General features: G+C 39.7%; 1 long non-coding RNA gene across 5 annotated transcripts in view; it reads left to right on the plus strand.

Moving 5' to 3' along the window:
• Positions 1-14,507, plus strand: part of LOC105473565 (uncharacterized) — a 316,160-nt gene extending 301,653 nt beyond the window's left edge. For all 5 annotated transcript variants that reach the window (XR_011615375.1, XR_011615374.1, XR_011615372.1 and 2 more), the window contains 2 exons: positions 11,972-12,122; positions 12,773-14,507. This is a non-coding gene — a long non-coding RNA (uncharacterized lncRNA). The remainder of the gene's footprint in view (positions 1-11,971; positions 12,123-12,772) is intronic.
• The last annotated feature ends 1,906 nt before the right edge of the window (positions 14,508-16,413 follow it).

A 16,413-nucleotide genomic window follows, 5' to 3' on the forward strand; every position in this document is an offset into this window, starting at 1 on the left:
CCCCGCTACTTGGCGGGGGTGAGGCAGTAGATTTACTTGAACCAGAGGTCAAGGCTTCAGTGAGCCAAGATCACACCACTGCACTTTCAGCCTGAGTGACAAACTGAAGTCTTGTCTTTAGAATATATATATATATATATATATGTGTGTGTGTGTGTGTGTGTGTATATATATATATTTATAGGTATATAAATATATATAAATACATATATATTTTTATATATAAATAAAGCCATTTATATATATATTATAAAATAAATGGCTTTATTTCTTCTCAACATAGAGTGCATGCGAGGAAGGAAGGACTTGGAGGGGAAAGGCAGGGAGAGCTTACTTCAAAGTACAAGTTTTAGGGATGAATTTTGTGCTCAGAACTGGCTGCCCTAGAAGTAATTCTCTCGGTCAGAACTGAGAGACCCTTAGGTGTCGAAGAAGAGGTCAAGCAGTCAAGAAAAAAGGAGAGTGAGGGGAATATATGTCCTGTTTTCGGATTGGTGAATTAAATAAGGCTAGAAGAATCTCAGAAGAGGCAAAGTTTCAGGGAGGAACCTGCAGACGTTTCTGGGTCTCTAAAGACAGGTTCTGGTAGCTCCAAAAGCAGCACATAAGGCTTAGAAAGTTTTGGGTTTCTAGAAATCTCATAAAAAGCTGATGGCAGCATTTATTAGTCTGTTCTTGCATTGCTATAAAGAAACACCTGAGGGTAGGTAATTAATGAGAAAAGAGGTTTTATTGGCTCACTGTTCTGCAATCTGTACAGGTGGCCTCTGCTTGGTTCTGGTAGCTCCAAAAGCAGCACATAAGGCTAAGAAAGTTTTGGGTTTCTAGAAATCTCATAAAAAGCTGATGGCAGAATTTATTAGTCTGTTCTTGCATTGCTATAAAGAAATACCTGAGGGTGGGTAATTAATGAGAAAAGGAGTTTTATTGGCTCGCTGTTCTGCAGTCTGTATGGTGGCCTCTACTTGGCTTCTGGGGGGATCTCAGGAAGCTTTCAGTTGTGGCAGAAGGCAAAGGGGTGTGAGGCATCTCACATGATGGGAGCAGCAGCAAGAGCAAGAGGGTGTAGGTGTTACACACTTTTAAACAACCAAATCTTACGCGAACTCAGTGGCTATTGTGAGGACAGAACCAAGGGGGGATGGTGCTAAACCATTTATGAGAAATCCACCCGCATGCTTCAATCACCTCCCAGCAGGCCCCACCCTCAACACTGGGGATTACAATTCAACATAAGATTTGCTGGAGACACACGTCCAAACCATATCACAGCATAATTAACTTCTTAGGAGATTTCTGCCAGTCAATTTCAAGCCCACAGGATGATTCCTGGCAAAGCTAAAACCAAGCTTTCTCCATCCTTTCCTTCCAGCCTTCTCTGTCTACCTCCCCACCCCAGATAACACAGTTGCTGTTGTGGCTCCAGACTAGCAATGTGACACCATTGCTATTACATACAAAATGCTATTTCTGCAGCAGGCAGATACATGGTCTACACTGTGTGTGTGTGGGTGGTGGTGGGGGAGGTGCAGGTGGTGGTGGGGAGGTCCTCTTGCACTTAGAAACCATGTATATCTCATTGACTCAACTATTCAGGTTCTTTGAGTTAAAAGAGGTAGAAATGCTCCTCAACCAGTTTAATCTATCTAAGGAAAGTGATTGGTTCATGGAACCAGGGGAATCTTAGAGTGGATCAAGCTGCAGGTTGGATTGTCCGCAGGGTTTGTACAATATCTTCAGAAGTCTCTGTCTTTATTGCTGTCTGTCACTCCCCATCACTCAGCTATCTGCCCCTGCCTGTCTTTGTTTTCAGTTAAGCTTCGTCCATATGGTAACAGAATTCTGTCCTCCTCTTAGACCTGTAACTCCATCACTGCTTACATGTAATGTAAGCTTATGCTGTCTTTGGAAATTTTGCTTTCTAAAGAAAAGCAATGTTTTATAGGCTGCATTTACGTAAATCTCCCCAAAGGGCTCTGAATCATCTTGATTGGGTCTTGAGTCCAAATTAAAACCAATCAATGTGTCCGGATTGTGGGAATGAGTTTGCAAATGACCCCTCTTGGTGATGTGCCTAACCCTGTGGTAGAAGAGGCAAAGCCAGCCGATTGACAGCCCTATCACACAGGGGCAGGGAAGTCAGTTACCAAAAGGAAGGGAAGCAGAGCACACAAAAGAGAACACATGTTCTGTATGCTGACCTTTTATGCATTTGGCAAGTAGGACATGTAAGAGTTGAGGATTGAATTAATTCTATTACCGGGAAGTGTGGGAATCCTCAGTTCTCGTCTAACTTGGGAGAAAGAATTCAGCCAAGAGACATTTAGTAATGTAAGCAAAAGGTTTATTAAGGAGATAAGAGTACACTCCAAGAGAAGAGCGAGCTGGTCTGGCTGGAAAAGTACCAGTAGCAGTGCTTATTTAAAGAGACCGTATACTCTGAAAGATGAGTCAGAGTGGGCTGCTTAAAAGAGAGAATGAGCCAGCAGCAGCGAGAGTTCCGCTCTGTGGTTTTTATTATGCCAGATTTTTTTCTTTAAGTTCCCACCTGTGTTTCAAGTCTCTGCCTTTGTATTTGTCTCGTTTTCCTGCTTCTGTCCTAAGTCTCTGCCTTTTCCCCACCTAGTTCCTGCTCCCAGGTTAGTGGGACTCTCCCTTACTGTCAGTTGATGTACATGCATGCGTGGGCCTGGTGTCGGATATAAATTCTACCTAATGAGAGTGTTGCTCATTACTGCCACCCCAGTAAGGTCGTATAGTGGTTAAATCTGTACATACTGCACCTGTGTATCTCCTGGGATTTTTTTCCTTTGCCCTCTTTCCATACTTACTAGCATGTAAGCTTACTTACTAGCATTTCCATACTTACTAGCATGTAAGCATTTCCGTACTTACTAGCATGTAAGCTTACTTACTAGCATTTCCATACTTACTAGCATGTAAGCATTTCCGTACTTACTAGCATGTAAGCTTACTTACCAGCATTTCCATACTTACTACATTCTGACAGGTTAACTGCAGAGTGAACGATTACTGGCATTTTTTTCTGCATAGATATTTCCCCTCTTCTCTGCTGATATCTAGCATGCCTGGTTTGTGTGATCTCTGGGGTGTGAAATTTTCCAGACTCCCCTTTTTTCAGGGACTCCCCCTCCTGCTCATGTCTAGCTATCTGCCTACTCTAAAAATTCCACTTTAGAAGTACCAAAGAAACTAAGAAACTCAGTGTATGACCAAGAAGTTAGAATGAGACCTTTTTGCCTGGTTAAAGCATAATGAGAAATTGGGTAGGGGAGAATTTGACATTATAAATAAATTGAGACCATTTATTTTTAGAAGAGAAAGAGGCTTTCATTTTTAGACTTTGATTTCTTTTCGGTTTTCTGTTAAAATGTAGACATCCTTATTTTGTTACTTGGGCTATAATCGTGGGGAGAACTGTATTGGTCAAATAGGCTGCATTTGATGGAAAGTTACTACAGACAGGAATAAAAAAAAAAGTGTTTTTTTTCTACTCTCACTCTCTCACTCACCACAGCACTTCTGACACCAGATGTGTGGAGGCCTGTTTCCCCACATGCCAAGCAATTCTCCAGCAGACACCAGCTGGGTGACCTCTCATTCAATTCAATTCTGACCTTATCTGCCTGGAGTAGATCTACGCCGGTTCCCATAGGTTAAGGGCTCAGTCCTACAAAACTGTCCCCCACTTTAGATGCTAGTAGCAACTAGTTGGTTGTCTTCAATACTTATGATCACCTGGCTATCAATCAGAGGTTCCTATAACCCCTTTCTCAGGTTTGATTGATTTGCTAAAGTGGCTCACAGAACTCAGGGAAATACTCTTCTTACATTTATCCATTTATCATAACGGATATTATGAAGGATACAGATGAACAGCCAATGGAAGAGATATGTAGAGCAAGGCAACTGGGAAGGGGCATAGAGTTTTCATGCCCTCTCTGGGTCACCTTCTAGGAACTTCCACATGCTTAGCTACTCAAAAACTCTCTGAAACCTGCCCTTTTGGATTTTCATAAAGGCTTCTCTTGGTAGGCAGGATTGAATAAATAATTGAGCATTGGTGATCAATGATCAGCTCAAGCTTCAGCCCCTGTCCTTTTCTGGAGGTTGGAGGCTGGGCTGAAACTTCAATCCCTCTCTCTAATCCTGCCATGGTTGGTATTTCTGATGAATAGCCCCATCCTGAAGCTACCTAGAAGCTGACAGCCATCAGTTTACTCATCAGCATACAAAAGACTCTCTTATCACGCTGGAGGTTACAAAGGTTTTAAGAAGGAAAGAAGATCAAATACACATGTGTCTTATTATAAATCACAATATCACAAAAGTAGACTAGAATGTGAGTATTTGGTGTGCTGTATTTTATAGCTTTGGAGAATGTTTGATTAAAGTATCTTTTGTATCTCCTTCAGAGACTTCAATGGCTGTAGATACACTGCTCCTCTCATGGTTTCAAAGATGGTACAAATGAGGGGTGGTAATTCCACAGGAGTAGGCTCGGGAAGTGGGGACGGACTGCTTACCTTCGTGTGGGGACAGCCATATTCCTATTTACCATGGATTGTGTGTTGAGCCACTGGCTTAAAAAAAAATAAAAAATAGTATGGACTGCAAGTGAGGTGATGATTCTGTTTCTGTCCCCAAACTTCCTCCCCTTCTCAGTGAAAAGGTGAAATTTCTATCCTTTCTTCATGCTTGTCCTTCTGAAACTGGCTTTGCAAAAATTGTATCAGTGAGAAAATCATGGCAGTAAAAGACATCTGATTTAACCCACCCTCCACCTTTCCTTTCCCTTAATCATTCCTGGCTTAGGCTAAGCTAAGTTTGGGAGACATTTAGTTTATAGTTTAAATGATAATAAGCCTTCACCTAAATTCAGCTGCCTTTGTACAGCCAATGAAAGGCCATCAGGCTAGGAGGAGGAGAGAAGCCTGATTCTGCTAAGGTGTAGACATAAACAATTGCCAGCCACTCCTGTGGATAACACCACTAGTGTGGACTGGCCTTTTAAGATATCCTTTCAGGGTTTGTTTGTTTGTTTGTTTGTTTGTTTTTTGCATGTCTGACACCTGTGGCTCCACCTGGACCTGCCAACCCCACTCCTGTGGCCCCACTCAGAAGTGATTCAACTCAAGAGGTCAGCTTCAGCTCCCTATAATTTTATCTCAGTCCCAACCAATCATCAGCAAGCACCTATTAGAGAGGTGCTTCTATTATACTCATGACAGAGGTGCTTCTATTACCTAGGTACATCTCAGCCACACCTGTGCCCCCAAAGAGCCTTTGAAAAACCTCTACCTATGAGCCTTGGATGAGATTAATTTGAGTACTAACTCCATCTCTCAAAAGGCATGGCTGGCCTTCATGCCATCGCCTTTATTTGTGCAGCAGGCAGAAAGGACACCTCAGGCAATCAGACTTCTGACAATCCCCTTTGTGGCTTTTCTTCCCAACCCTACCTCCGCAACATACACAGAGAAAAGAGACCCTATTCTCGTTGGTCAGAACCCCAGGACACTGTTCCATGGACATTAGTGGAAGTGGTCACTGTTTCACAGTTCTTTATCGTTGCTCCCTCTGTCTGTTTTGATAAACAGACCAAGGCAAGACCTGCCTTTTTGGGACACACCTGTTCAGATATTTTCTGCCACTCCACTTGCCCAAACAATAGGAAGCAAGCTTATTAGCTATTAACCCTTCTTTTACAAATAATTAAAATACTGCATTTATCACATCAAAGTTAAATGTATACTAGGAACTAATTCAGGTTCTTATTTCGGTTTCACTCATCTGCTTGTATATTTGTATCAAAACACCATAGTGGTTTGATGACACTGAATTTATAATGTTCTGATGTCTGATAAGACAACTTTCCTCACTAGGCCTCTCTTGCTGATTTTATTGGCTGTTCTCTGCCAAATGCATTTATTCTACCAAATGAAAATGTAAAGTAGTTTATGTAATTAAAAAAATGCCTGTGGGGACACTAGTTAGATTGCAATAAGTTTAAGCATTAAGGAAAATGGACATTTGGTAATATTAAGTATCCTCATCCAAAAACATGATAAGTAAAACGTTTACTATAATGTTTGTCATATAAATGTATTAGAGCTAGTAATTATTATTATTATCATAATTATTTCCATATGTTCAGATGTTGTTTTACATTTTTCAGTAATATTTTATACATTTTAAGATGTAGGTTCTATCCGTTTCTTCTTAAATTTATTCCGAAGTATTTCATAGTAAATGAAGTTTTAAAACAATATTATTTCTAAGTATTTGTTGCTAGTGTTTTAAAGGCTGTTATGTATATATGTATCCTGTATCTAATTGTCTGATGACCTTACCCAGTTATCTTATGAATTATAGCTTTTTAACTTAGATATGTGAATTTTCCAGAAACATAATCATGTCATCTACAAAAAGCTACATAGTTTCATCTCACCTTTTTGAATGTTTCTCTCCAGAAATGGTGGCTAGGTTTGAAAAGGGTATGGGATGTAGTTGTATTCTCTCAACGTACTCAATGTGTGGCAGATGAGAAGTCTAAGGTTTGCCTGATTCTTTATTTTTCTTTTGTGGATAACTTGTACTTTCTGTCTGAAGATTTTATTTTTATCCTTGGATATTATTCTTTATTTCATTTTTTTTCTTTTCCCACCATCATGTCTAGAATATAGCTCCCTCAGTTAGGATCCCAACGGGGATGGCAAGTGAATAGTGGGATTTAAGCATTTATGGTTCTCTGATTATGATGCCACACTAAAACAAACAAATCTTAACTAAAACCCTAAAATAGGCAGTAAATTTTAAAGCAAATAATTAATACATTTAAGATTGTGTTTTGGGACATTCTGCAATTTAAAGATTATGTATAGAATAGTTCTTAAAAGCTTAACCCCTGGAATCAAATTCCCTGAGGTTGTATCTCAGATCCAGGCAAACTATTTTACCTCTCTGAATCTCAATTTTGTTGCCTACAAAATGGGAGTAAGGGTTATTCAATACATGAAAATCAATCAGTGTAATAAACCATATTAACAGGATAAAGGGGAAAATACGTAATTATCTCTATTGATGCAGAAAAGGCATTTGGTAAAATTCAACACCTTTTAAAGATTAAAAAAAAAAAGGACTCAACAAACTAGCAATAGAAGGGAATTTCCTCAATCTTATAAAATAAATCTATAAAAAATCTCACAGCTAACATCATATTTAATGGTGAATGACTGAAAACTCTCCCCTAAAGATGAGGAAAAAGACAAGGATGTCTGCTTTCATCCCTTCTATTCCTCATTGTGTTGGAAGTTCTAGCAGGGCAATTAGGCAGGACAAAGAAATAAAAGATATCATAATTGGAAAGGAAGAAGTAAAACTCTCTCTGTTTGTAGACAACAAATTCTTTTTTAAAAAAAATTTGTTTTAGGTTAAAGGGTATACATGTTACATATGTAAATTGCAGGTCACAGGGATTTGGTGTACAGATTATTTTGTCACCCAACTACAAAAAGTAAAGTAGAGGTTCCTCCTCAAAGACTGTCTTCCCCATCTAATTAGGAATAAATAGTAACTTCTCTTAGAAGCAAAATGTATTCAAAGACCTGTGCTAACGTTCTTAAATATCTGCTAGCCGTGATAAAGAAATCAATGTACTTTATGTTCTTAGCTCCCACAGTTTAGCCTAAATATTTGCCCTGGCATGCTTATACTAGTCCAAGCAAGCATTAGGTCATAGCCTGTTCCTCTTCCTTATTTGAAGGTATTTTTACCTTTCTCAGCATTCCACAAGTTACTTCCTTCTTCCTTTGTTCTCCTCTGCTTTTGCCTCTTTTAAAAAGTTCTAAGTTGCTAGCCAATCAGGACAAAGACAGAATATGAGGTCTCGTTCCAGCCAATAGAAACCAGACACAGCAGTAGGGTGGATGCATCAGGTTATAAATGACCCTATCTCCTTTGTTCAGTGTACTCTCATGGCAAAACTGCTGTCAAGTGTACCCTTTCTGCAGAAAGTATAAAAATGGCCTTGCTGAGGAAATTAAATTTACGTTCAAGGGCTATTTCTTTATAGCACCAGGGAACAAGCATTTCAAGCACAAGTAATAAGCATAGTACTTGATAGTTCGTTTTTCAATCCTCATCCTCCTCCCACCCTCTGCCTTCGAGTAGGCTCCAGTGTCTGTTCCCAATTTGTGTCCATAGGTGCTCAATAGGTAATCTATTCTTATCTATAGAAAACCCTTAATAACCTACAAAAAATGATTGGGACTAACAAGTTCAGCAAAGCTGCAGGACACAAGATCGACATACAAAAATCAATCATATTCCTATACCCTAGCAATGTATAACCTGAAAATGAAATTAAGAAAATGATTTCACTTATATAACATCAAAAAGAATAAAATACAGCTGGGTGCGGTGGCTCACGCCTGTAATCCCAGCACTTTGGGAGGCTGAGGCAGGCGGATCACAAGGTCAGGAGATGGAGTCATCTTGGCTAACACAGTGAAACCCCGTCTCTACTAAAACTACAAAAAACTAACTAGGCGTGGTGGCGGGTGCCTGTAGTTCCCAGCTACTCAGGAGGCTGAGGCCGGAGAATGGCATGAACCTGGGAGGTGGAACTTGCAGCGAGCTGAGATAGCACCACTGCTCTCCTGCCTGGGTGACAGAGCGAGACTCTATCTCAAAAAAAAGAGAATACTTAGGAATAAATTCAATAAAGGAGGCTCAAGACTTGTATACTAAAAATTACAAGCACTGTTGAAAGAAATTAAGATCTAAATAAATGAAAACAAACCTATACTCACAGAAAGAAAGACTTAATACTGTTAAGATAATAATACAGAAATGAAAATGCTAATTCTAAAATTCAAAAGAAATTGCAAGGTACCCCAAGAACACACTACCAGATTTCAAAAGTTAATACAAATTTACAATAATCAAGACAGTGTGGTCATTGCATAAAGCTAGAAATATAGATTAGTAAATTAGAATTAAAATTCCAGAAATAAATCTCCATATCCATGGTCAATTAATTTTTCACAAGGATACCAAGACCATTCAGTGGAGGAAGAAATAGTTTTTTTTGACAAAGAGTGCCAGGGCAACTGGATGTCTGTGTGTAATCTTTGCATAATATAATTTATAAAAATTAATTACAAATGAAACAAAGATCTAAATGTAAGAGCTAAAGCAATAAAACTCTTAGAAGGAAACATAGATGTGAATCTCAGGGTTCTCTAGAGGGACAGAACTAATACAATATTTGTATATATAAAAGGGAGTTTCTTAAGGAGAATTGACTCACACCATCACAAGGTAAAGTCCCACAATAGGCCGTCTGCAAAGTTGAGGAGCAAGGAAGTCAGTATTGGATCAGTCTGAGTCCAAAAACCTCAAAAGTATGGAAGCCAACAGTGTAGCCTTTGGTCTGTGGCCAAAGGCCTGAGAGCCCCTGAAAAACCACTGGTGTAAGTCCAAGAGTCCAAAAGCCAAATAACTTAGAGTCCAATGTTCAAGGGCAGGAAGTATCCAGCACGGGAGAAAGATGAAGGCCGGAAGACTCAGCAAGTCTGCTCTTCTATCTTCTCCTGCCTGCTTTATTCTAGCCTCAGAGGCAACTGATTAGATGGTGCTCACCCAAATTGAGGGTGGGTCTGCATCACCCAGTCCACTAACTCAAATATTAATCTTCTTTGGCAGTACCTCAGGGACACACCCAGGAACAATGCTTTGCATTATTCAATCCAATCAAGTTGACACTCAATATTAACCATCACAGACCTGGATGAGGCAATGGTTTCATTTCAAAAACCAAAAGCACAGGTAACAAATAAAAAATAGACAAATTTAGTTTCATCAAATTTTACAATTTTTTTTTGTGCATTAAAGGAGACTAAAAGAAAGTAAAAGGACAGCTCACAGAATGGGAGAAAAATATTTGCAAATCATGTATCTCATAAGCATCTAGTATCCCAATGCAAATTAGCAAGAGACAGAAAGCATATTAGTAGTTGCCAGGAACTAGAAGGGAGAACGAGGAGTGACTGCGTAATGGGTGTAGGGTTTCTTTAACCCTAAAAGGGCTGCTTTTGAGGGGCAATGCAAATATTTTGAAATTAGATAATGGTGATAGGTACACAACATTATGAATGTACTAAAAGCACTGAATTGCACCTTAAAATTATGAATTTTACATTATGTGAATTTTACCTCAATAGAGAACATTTACAATTCAACAACAAAAAGACAAATAACCCAGTTAGAAAATGGGCAATGGACTCGCCTAGACATGTCTCCAAAGAAGATATACAAATGGCCCATAAGCACATAAAAACATGCTCAACATCGGTAGTCATTAGGGAAATGCAAATCAAAGCCATGAGATAGCACTTCACACCCACTAGATGGCTATGGTTTAAAAAATGGAAAATAACAGGTGTTGGCAAGGCTGTAGAGAATTGGAGCACTCAGACATTGCTAGCTTGGGAATGTAGATGGTACAGCCACTGTGGAAAGTTGTTTGGCAGTTCCTCAACCAGTTAAACATAGAATTAACATACAACCCAGCAACTGCATTTCTGGGTATATACCCAAAAGAATAGAAAATTTATATTAAAAAAAAAAACTTGTACACAATGTTCATAGCAGCATTATTCATAATAGCCCAACGTAGAAACAACCCAAATGTCTATCCACTGATGAATGAACAAACCCAATGTGGAATAATGCTCATTAAATAGAACGTTACTTACCCATAAAAAGGAATTAAGTCCCAATACATGCTACAACATGACCAGACAAACCTTGACAACATTATCTGCTAAGTAAAAGAAGTCAGACACAAAAGGCCACATATAGTACAATTCCACTTACATGAACTATCAAGAATTGGCAAATCAATAAGAGACAGAAAGCAAATTCATGGTTGCCAGGAATTAGAAGGGAGAATGGGTTGTTACTGCTTTTGCAGGGCGATGCAAATGTTTTGAAATTAGATAGTGGTGATAGGTGCACAACACTGTGAATGTACTAAAATCACTGAATTATACACTTTAAAATGGCGAATTTTACATTGTGTGAGTTTTACCTCAATTTAAGAAAATGGGACAATACCATATGTTTTTCAAGGTTTTGTGAAAATGATGAGTTAATATACATAAAAGTACTTAGAGGACTGCATGGCACATATGAAGTGCTAAATAAATCTTGGCTTATTATTGCTTGTAGTACTAAGAGAGGGAAGATGAAAGTGTCAAGAAGATATTAAGGGGAACCAGCAGAGAAACTGGGACGCCAGCTTCCTCAGGGATGCTCCCTCACTCAGTTTGTGTCCTCATGAGTTTGTCTAAATGAAGAGCACAGTCCAGATCTCTCAAAGCCTTCTTTTAATTCTTCTGGAAACGTCTTTCTTCCGAAGCCACTACTCAGGTTGTTCAGTTAGTAGGCACAAACAGAGTCCTCACCTGGGTCCTCTCTCTTGCTGGGTTTGAGAAACGACTGCCTCCTCAAGATCATCAGGCTTTTTTTTCTCATTCCGGGTTTCTTCGTTTCCTGCAGTTATGCCTCATGGAGCATGGGTGGCTTGCTTTTCCTGGGCACATACAGTGCTTGATGGTATAGATTTTGTTCGTATGACAAGTTCTTCTGTATCGGTCAGGGTTTCACCTGGTAAGCAGAACTATGGTGAATTACGGGAGAGGAATTTGACCTTGCACAATTGTAGGGAATTGACAAAGTAAAGGTCCGGGAGGGAGGGGATGAGAACCAAAGAAGGGCTCACCATCCATTGAATATGAGAACCCAAACACATCCAGGGACCAAGGTGGGGCGGCAAAGGGACAGCTCAAGTGGAGTTCCGTGGGAAGCTGCCTCTGTAGCTTCTGCTCTAGGGGCCTCCCTCCAAGCATTTGCTGATGAACTCAAGGCTGTTGTTGGTCCACAGGCTCAGGAGTCGGGGAGAAGAGCTGGATGCAGAGGGAAGAGAGCAAGAAAAAACTGGAGCCTTGGTGGCCTTCACAAGTCATGCTTCCGTTCTGTCCTCCCAACCTCTTGAAAATGTCTCTTTTGTCCAACTCCAATGTGGAATCGCACAGGTTAGGAGGACACTGGGAAATATAGTTTCAGCTTTGCCAAGTGTGCGTGGTACAAACCGTGACACATTCCTAATCTCCATAGGGGAAGTTAGACAAATGAGACCTTAATATGCATAGAAAAAAAACAGCATCAAGTGTACAAATGTGGTTTCCAATAAATATTTAAAAGAATCGGCTGGGTGTGGTGACTCACACCTGTAATCCCAGCACTTTACAAGGCCAAGGAAGGCGGATCACAAGGTCAGGAGTTCGAGGCCAGCTTGACCAACATGGTGAAACTCAGTCTCTACCAAAAATACAAAAATTAGCCGAGTGTTGTGGCACACGCCTGTAATCCCACCTACTCAGGAGGCTGAGGCAGGAGAATCACTTGAACCCAGGAGGCAGAGGTTGCAGTGAGCCAAGATCATACCACTGCACTCCAGCCTGGTGATAGAGCGAGACTCCATGTAGAAAAAAAAAAAAATGGGGAATCCCATATTCCTTCATTGAACTATTCTTTTGATTGGGGCATCACTATAAGAATTTTAAAAGGGAGAATTTATTGATTTAAAAATATTTAAAGAGATAACATTGTTCATATGAGCCCTTTACTCTTCCCCTTTGATGACCATATTGAGTAACAGATCTGTTTGTTTGTTTGTTCACAGGCTGCATCCAGGTGGTGTCTCAGACCAAGTGAATACAGGGAGAGTGATCCAAGATGGCGAGAGAGAAGCATGATGTATTAATTATCTATTGCTGCATCACAAACTGCTGCAAAATTTAGTGGCTTAAAACAACAAAGATTCATTATCTCATTGTTCCTATGGGTCAAGAATCTAAGCCTGGCTTATCTGGGTGCCTCTGACTCAGGAACTCCTACCAGGCTGAATCAAGGGGTTGGCTGGAGCTATAGTCATCTCAGGGTTTGGCTAGCGGAGAATCCACATCCAAACTCACACGGCTTTAGCAGGCTTCGGGTTCTTACTGGTCGTTGGCCGGAGACACTGTTTTCTTGACGTTGGGTTACTCACAATATGGCATCCGGCTTTTTTCAGTGGGGAACTCCAGGAGGGAATATAGGGAAGAAGAGGGAAGGAGAGAGAAAGAGAGAAAAAAGAGAGAAAGAGAATATGCTTTTTTAAAAACCTAATCTCGGAAGTGACATCCATCATTTTTGCCTTATTCTGTTTGTTAGAAGGGAGTCACTAAGTCCAGCCCACGTTCTGTAAGAGGACATAACACAAGGATGTAAACACCGGGAGGTAAGGTCATGGAGGGGGGCATCTTAGAGGCTGCCTGCCACACATATGGGATGTGAAAGGCTTTGCAGAGTTTTGACCTCATCTAAAAAGCATTGGAAAAGCCATTAAGTAGTGTTGTAAGAGATGTGTGTCTTCCAAGAAACGGACATTGTTTTAACTGGACAAAATCAATGTATTGTTTCTAAATTTTTCTTATTTTCTTGATATTTTGCAATTTTGGTTTTGTTCCTCTCTTTGGCAAAAGAATCAAGAGAAAGTTAAAAAATTTCCAGACAGCGCAGCATTTTTGTTGTTGCTGTTTTTCACATCATTGTTATTTCATACTTTTAATGCTTTGTGTTCAGAAAACATGCTCTATGTTATTTCTACTTTGAAATGTTCCAAAAATCCTTGAAAAGACTTTTTATTTCTTTTACTCTGATATATTCTTATATATTATGTGAGACTTGTTTTGTTGTGTGGCTTGGGACTACATGATGTCATTCTATCTCATATATCAAGCCCTAAGAAAGATGTATTTGAATCTTCAATTGGGAATGAGTTTCTGTTTCTCCTGAAGGGTAATTTTTTTTTTTTTGAGATGGAGTCTTGCTCTGTCACAAGGCTGGAGTGCAGTGGCTCGATCTTGGCTCACCGCAACCTCTGCTTCTGGGTTCAAGCGATTCTCCTGCCTCAGCCTCCTGAGTAGCTGGTACTATAGGCACGTGCCCCCACGCCCAGCTAATGTTTGTATTTTTAGTAGAGACGGGGTTTCACCATGTTGGCCAGGCTGGTCTCCATCTTGTGACATCGTGATCCACCCACCTCAGCCTCCCAAAGTACTGGGATTACAGGCTTGAGCCAACAAGCCCAGCCCCTGAAGGGTAAATTTTATTAACCAAACACTGATTTATTTTTACTTAATGTGTAGTAACTCATGGGGAATGTTTATTATGTTATAAACTATATCCTTTATTATTTTAAAGAACGCTTCCTTGTCCAACATAATGATTTTTCGCTTTTCTTGTTTACTTTTGTTTGCTGAATCATTGACCACCGCTTGATTTTCAGTTCTTCAGGTTATTTTGTTTTAGATGTCTCCCTCCAGTTTTGATTTTTGGTACAGCCTGCAGATATTTAAGGGAATAAAAGATTTTAAAAGGTGAGTTGGTCTGATGTAAGTTAATTGATGAGACAACTTATTTTATTCTTATCATCTTGTTTTTCTATTTTCTTCTATTCTGAATGCTCCTTTAAAAAAAAAAACAACTTTTACTCTCTTTGTTTGTTAACTACTCTTTTCTTCTGATACCATGAAAGGTTATGAAGACTTTCTTTTTGTTCTTGTTGTGGTTGTTTCATTTATTTTCTTGAATTTCACCTTTAAATAGTGTCTAATGGCCCCCTTATACGAGATGAGAAACTTGGTATATGTCTTAGTTCAGGCTGGAAATTATGAATGACCACAGACTGGGTGACTCACGGACAACAGAAAATTTATTTCTCACGGTGCTGGAGGCTGAAAATTAGAGATCAGGGTGCTAGCACTGCTGGGTGCCAACGAGAGGTCTCTTCTAAGTGTAGACTGCTGACTCTTCAATGTACCCTCACATGGTAGAAAGAGGGCCAGGGAGTTTTGGGGGGTCCCTTTTATAAGGACACTAATCCCATTCACGAAGCCTTCACCTTTATCATATAATCTCCCAAAGATCATGACTTCTATACCATCACCTTGGGGATTTGGATTTCAACATGTGCATTTAGGGAGCGCAAGACACAAACATTTCATCTACAACAGTATACTCCTGCTGTCTTCTGTCTCTCTCTCTACCCTGATACTTCCATCACTGATTAATTCGGTTACACTATTTTCCATTGTTTCTCTTGGGATTAACCTTATAAATGGAATCATATACTTATAGTTCTGTTATTTTATGTATCACCTCTATATACTCTTTTTTTGACTGCCCTCCCTATCCTGTTGTGAAAGACAGGGAGGTCAGCCCACATATGTGATCCCCCACTTTCTTTCCATATCCCAATTCATGAGTTTGGTGAATTACATTATTATGTATTGTCAAGGTAAGCATAAATTTATGTTTCCCAAAACTATTTAGCTTTAGTTTCGCATTGTATGTTGATGCATGAAATCAATGGTTTTCGTTTGTGACTGCATCATGATGAACTGGACTTTTCTTTCTATTTTATTGTTTGTTTTAGAAAATGCTCTAAAACCTTTTGTAGTAGTCTGTTCTCAAACTGCTATGAAAATACTACCAGAGATTGGGTAATTTATAAAGAAAATGACTCGCAGTTCAGCATGGCTGGGAAGGCCTTAGGAAACTTCCAATCATGGTGGAAGGAGAAACAGGCACGTCTTATATGGTGGCAGGTGAGAGAAGTAAAGTGTGAGCCCAGGAAAAGCTGTCACTTTAAAAATCATCAGATCTCATGAAACTCACTATCACAAGAACAGCATGGGGGAAACTACCCCCATAATCCAATCACCTCCCACCAGATTCCTCCCTTGACATATGGGGATTACAATTCCAGATGAGATTTGGGTGGGGACACAGAGCCAAACCATATCAGCTTTACACCCAGAAATCTTGAGGATTTGCACATACAGATGGTCTGCTTTTTTGACTTTATGATGGTGTGAAAGCGATATGCATTCAGTAGAAACAGTAGTTCAAGTCCCCATATAACCATTCTGTTTTTCACTTTTATTACAGCATTCAATAAATTACGTGAGATAGTCAACACTTTATTTTAAAATAGGTTTTGTGTTAGATTATTTTGCCCAACTGTAGGCTAATGTAAGTGTTCTGAGCACATTTAAGGTAGGCTAGGATAAGCTATGACATTTGGTATGTGTGTCAGTCTATTTTGTGTTGCTATAAAGGAATGCCTGAGACTGTATAATTTATAAAGAAAAGAGGTTCATTTGGCTCAAAGTTCTGCAGGCTGTACAAGAAGCATGGCACTATCATCTGCTTCTGGTGAGGCCTCAGGAAGCTTACAATAATGGAGGATGGCTAAGGGCGGGGGCAGGCATTTCACAT

Source organism: Macaca nemestrina, chromosome 17 (genome assembly GCF_043159975.1).
Source record: "Macaca nemestrina isolate mMacNem1 chromosome 17, mMacNem.hap1, whole genome shotgun sequence".
Taxonomy (NCBI): domain Eukaryota; kingdom Metazoa; phylum Chordata; class Mammalia; order Primates; family Cercopithecidae; genus Macaca; species Macaca nemestrina.